Source organism: Apium graveolens, chromosome 6, assembly GCF_009905375.1.
Source record: "Apium graveolens cultivar Ventura chromosome 6, ASM990537v1, whole genome shotgun sequence".
In the NCBI taxonomy this organism is placed as follows: domain Eukaryota; kingdom Viridiplantae; phylum Streptophyta; class Magnoliopsida; order Apiales; family Apiaceae; genus Apium; species Apium graveolens.
The window spans coordinates 3,683,608-3,689,674 of NC_133652.1; positions in this window are offsets into that span (position 1 = coordinate 3,683,608).

Consider the following 6,067-nt stretch of genomic DNA (forward strand, 5'->3'; position numbering starts at 1 on the left):
TGTGCTCAAATTCAACTCATTTACAATTCGAATTTTAAAATTATGTTCATATTCGACTCATTTATAAATTGAACCGAATTCGAACCGAACTTTTTTAGAACCGCACATTGAACTGTTCGTGAGGGTATGTTCTTTGATTAAAATAAAAATCGAATCATACCCCTATTTTACTGCTATTTAGATTTATATTTCAAATTTCAGATACAAATTGTTTATTTTGATTTTTCCAATTTCCGATTTATTCTCTTACACCCTTAGGCGAGCTAGGTATTTCTGAACTTTTTTTTTTGACAAATGCAGAAAACTTTCATTAACTTCAATATAATACAGTCGGGACAAACCCCCAACTGTCGATACAACCAGGTGGTAAAACAAATATCATACTAAAAACAATTAGATGATTTGTTTCCTGATCGTTTAACACATAGAATTTAAAAATTCCTAAAATTAAAAACGAAATCAAAGACATCCTGAGCAATCCAAATTGTACCAACATCTCTTAAAATAGCAACATCGCAATTGACCATATCACATAAAAATCATTGTTAGCCCAATGTTCAAAAACACCAATCACTGAGATTGGAGAAATGACACCACAGCTATCTACTTTCCGGACACCGGCTATAGACATGCCGAAAACACCCCAGCTATCTCCATGCCGGATACCAGCTATAGACATGTCAAAAGTGTAAACCCGTGAAAGATGAACAATCTTTGGTTGGGAAAGGTGAGCTCTTGCAATAATCAACACCGCTCCAGATTTGACGCAGGCTTTGCAGATCACCAAGAATATCAATAAACTCGTTCTCAACCGATTCAACACGAAATAAACCCAACCATAATTAAACAAAAACATAACAAAACACTCCAAAAGTAGAGACAAAACACACACTCCAAAAGGAGAGACACACAAACACCCAAAAAATTGGGTATTATTGGAGGGAAATTTATAAGGACAAAAGAGAATGAAGGGTTGGGGCTTTCCACCGGAGAAAACCAGTGGAAGCCCCTAGCTAGGTTTTTGAGTAATTGTTTTATTTTAAATAGGTATTTCTGAACTTTAAGTATTCAGATATTTTTAGAAACGGATCAGGCCTCTGAAACGCGAGGCTAATTTTAAGCCCGAGAGACCAAATATTTATTCGATTCAATTCAGTAAATAAACAAAACCCTACTGGTGGCAGAGCAAGACGAAAGGGCTATGGGTAAGTTCTTTTCTTGTTATGATTTCGTGTTTAGTTACTCTCTCTTTGCATATATTATAGCTATTTATGAATGCAAATAATGATCAAAGCTAGTTGTTTTATATGAATTTGTTACTTGTTTATGTCACATCACAACAAACATTCATCGGAAACAGTTGAATTTTTGCGACAGGCGAGTAATGATTTTGCAAAGGTGAAGCTCAAACATGGTCTCTTTATATGGAATTTACGGTTTAAATTTTGAATTAAATTTACGGATTATGAATTATAAACTTATGTTCTTATGCTACTATGTATTATAAAGTTAATTTAGAAACTCTTATATCGCTATTGTCTTTGTTTGAACTTGTTTGTGCCTAGTTTAACTCTTATTTATTGATTTGAAACATTTTGCCTACTTCTATTATTTCTTTTTAGTAACTATTATATTGAGTCAAGTAATTCAAACCCTTTTTATAAGTTTGTCTTGTTCCCTTCCTCCTAATTTAGTGTCCGTTTGAGAAATTTTAAAATAACTAACTTATAACTTAAAATGAATAATTAAATTATAAGTGATAAATAGAAAAATACTTATAAGTTAAATAAGTGTTCGGATAATTTTACTTATAAGTTGGATTTTTTTTAAAAAAATGACCTAAAAGAAATAATTATTAAATATAATTATCTTAATTCTTAAATTTGAAGTTAGATTAATATTTAAAAATATATTAAAACTCAGATTAATAAATCAATGAAAAATCAAAATAAGTAGAGGAAAAGTACGTCGTTAATAACATTCAACTTATTAGCTTATAAGTTATAAGTTCAACTTATAAGTTGGGTTGACAAACAGTCGTATAAACTCTTATGAACTTATAAGCCATAAGTAGCTTATAAGCTCGTCGCCAAACATGCCCTTAATCATGCAACTTCCAAGTAAAACCTTGCTCAATTAGGTACTTTGGTTATGATAACCTAATACTAGCATATTGAAATATGTACCCTTTTTTCCATACTAAATAATTTGTCCATTATAGCCTGATGAATCAGAAATTTAGTGAACTTGTAGAAACTTATGCTTTGTTCTAACTATACATCTGATTGTTATTATATAAAAAAATTACGGAGTATTACACTCATGGAATATCTTCCTCGTTTATGTTCCATTACATTTTACAATATATGGAACTGTTTAGAGGTCCTGAAAAAGTACAAGACTAACCTCCACTTATCTGGCCAAGTGTTTAGAGAGTTGAATTTAAAATTTTTAACAGTCTTGTTTGTCTCTTGCATGTTTTTATGGGGGTCGGTCTACAACAAACGTTTGTTGTAAACAGTTTTGTAACAAACAACTTTCCAGTCGTTGGATGGTAGATCCAATGGTTGAAATTAAAAAAAAATATGAAGGGGACCGCTGACATTGTCCGCGGTTCGGTGTAATAACCAAAATGCCCCTCGCCCACGAACCGCGGACAATGTCAGCGGTTGGGGTCATTTTTTTTAATTATCATTTACCTAGCAAACCACACCGAAAACAGAAGTAAAAACACAGAACACAACAAAGGGGTGAACGCGGAAAATAGAGGGCAACGCAACACAACACACGAACAAGGCAATAAACACTCGATTTAACACACAAACTCCAAGAACAATAATGAGCTAATTTCTCGGGGAATTTTTGACTTATGTGCCAAGAAACAATAAATGAGTAGTATTCGGGAGTACATCCACAATAGCGCTTGCCATGACTTGATCTTGATCCGTGATTATAGTCATTTGAGGCTTATTCCCCACACCTTCAAGACAGGTATTGAAGAATCCACTAAAAAGTCGACGCGTGTTCATCCCGCATCAATGCAAACCCGATAATCACCGACTGATAATGATGATTGACTCCGGTAAATGGGACAAATGACATTGCATATCTATTTGTCCGATAAGTGGTATCAAAAGCCACAACATCGCCAAAATTTTGGTAGGACATTAAAAATCTCGGATCAATCCATACTAGACACTTCAAACGATTCTCTTCATCAACTTCGGTCCTAATAAAATATTTAGAACCACTTTCTTCATTCAACCTATGCAACAAGTCCAACCCCGCTTGGCATCACTAATATCAAACATTTTCTTCCTTTCGTCTCTTATCACATTCTTAACATGTTGAACATTGAAACCAACTTTATCATTACCTCCATGAATGTTACCAATCACATTTATCACTTGACAATTACGAACCCCCGAATCATAAAGAGTTTTAATCAAAGTACGGGTAGCGGTGTTGACATTTCTATCGCGTTGTACCAAATTCATCTTACCAGGGAAAACAAGACCGTGGTTGTGTACCAACTTAAGGCTATTTATCTCCAAAAGACTTTTTTTCTTTTGATAATTGACATATATCCTCACCTTGCACTCACTTTTAGGAAGAACCTCTCTACGCTGTTTATTTTTACTACTCTCGGTGATGACACTTTTTTTCCATAAAACCTATAAACATATAAACGACCATATATCTTGTTGTCTTTATTACGATAGTTCGCTTGAGTTTTAGTAGCAAATCCATTTCTTAAAGCATAAGCCCTAAAAAAATGACCGGTCTCATTCACACTTTAAACAAAATTGATTCAAATATGGAACTCCTCCCCCATCAACATTTTCATATATATTTGAATCCTCTACAATATCATCTTCATCCTCACCCTCAACATTATCATTATCATTTTCAAGCTCATTTTCATCATTTTCATCTTCAACATCAACCAAATCGTCATCTAAATTAAAAAATTCCTCATTTTTATCTACAAACTCATCATCTTCAACAAATACAGAGGTTTTAGGTTCTTCACTAGTATTTAAATAATCAAGATGTAAAATATGATCCATACCCTCTCTTTTTTTCATTTTTACGTTTATGACGAAACATACGAGCAAATAAATTATTAGTCATGAAAAATTAAAATTGAATAGTAGAAATATATCTTGAATTGACAAAAGTATTTGAATTTCTTGATAAAAATGCCCCAAAATCACCTAAAATGTAAACTTGGAGAGTAGATTTTTTTGGAGATTTGGGTGTTTTGTGTGGTGAAATTAGGGAGTGTTGGGATGCTGGGGATATGGGAGCAGTACCATCCGCAGACAATTTCTGCGGTCCGTCCTTGCCAACTGCGGATAATTTACACGGTCCGTCTGTTATCCCAGCCATTCAATCCTCATCCAACGGCTGAAAATCTGTTTGTTACCATACAGTCTACTACAAACTGTTGTTGTAGACCATCCCCCTGTTTTTATTATGTGATATTTTGTTAATAGATTACATTCTAATTCTTATTTCCGGGACAATTCTCTTTGTTAGTAGTGGCTAATATATACACTCATTTTCAAAATATTGACCGGATTTTCAATTTTTAATAGTTATTGTGTAGCTTTAGGGTTACTTTGTGTCTCTTTACATCTTTCTTGTTTTTTATTCCTTTTCTTTGATTAATTTGAGAGAAAAGAGAAAGTTGAGGAGTGGATAATCTGTTAACTAGGGAGGGGGTAAGACTTCCGGTAACAATTAAAAGAAAGAAGCCATTGAAAGATGGTGAATGAGACTGTTAACAGAACTGGGTGAAGTGGGTAGCTGTAAATACTAAATACAATTAAGGTTCAAAGACATAGTTGCAGGGGTAGAGAGTTTTGTATGTGTTTTTGGGCGAAGGCCTGCAAATCGTTATTGAAATAAAACCTCGTCCTTTTTAGCTGTCTTTTCGGAACTACTTATCTGGTTTAGAGAAAATGCATCATACTCTGGGATATAAAAGTGATAGTTAATTATCATACTATAGAGCCATCGATAATAATAAAAATGGCATTGCTCACTTTTTATTGATGATAATATTTGTTATTTAGGGTTTATTTTCATCACTCAGCTTCATTAACCCAACTGAACATGCGGAACCTTTCATTCAATTTCATCAAAACCTCTGTCTTGAGCTTGTTGACGGCATAGAGGTCAGATGACTTGTGAAGATTAATGTGTTTGTGGAATCATTTTCTTGAAGTTAATTTAAAAGTCAGATGACTTGTGTAGATGAATTTCTCCTTTCTGTCTTTGCACTAATCTTGTGGATGCTTTAATTTCTTATATGTTTCTGAAATTTCAACTTCTTGTTTATCTTATTTCTCATCATTCCCACAGTTTAAATTACCATATTTTTACATGTAATTTCACTATGCTCCTAAGAAATATGAACTATATTTTTACTTTTAACAGATTTCAAGATTGGTGTACTAACTTGCAGAAATTCTACTTAGCTTCAGCTAATGAGTTGAAGCATATTGATGGCACCGCAAAGTCTTCAGTTGCAAGCCAACTTACTGAATCCATTGTTGGTGCAGAGTCCATAAGAGCGTTAAGAGAAGAAGATAGATTTATTTCAGAAAATTTCCGTCTTACTGATGCAAACTCAATTCCATACTTCCACGGTATTTCAGCTAATGAGTGGTTGAATTCCTTGGGTAAGAAAACATTTAAACAGTCAAAAGAAAGTCTCAATCTCGATAAAAATATATTGGTCATGTTTCGTTGGGATTATTATCCCGAACAATTGAATTTGTGTACTCTCTCATCTTTCGCTGCTTCTCAATATTAAAATTGTGTATGTTGTAAATAAGCACATTGTTTGAATAGATTATGTGGTGGATTGAAGATGAAGATCCAGAAAAATAATGGAACTTATTTCGTAATCTGCTGGTCAGGTTCACTTTGCATTTTGATGATCAGGAATCACTTCTCATCACATGTAAAATGTGGAAATGTAAGTACTTAGATTTTCTGAATATATATTCAAGCACAGAGTTATAAGAACTTGAGCTCTCATCATATAAGCAAATAT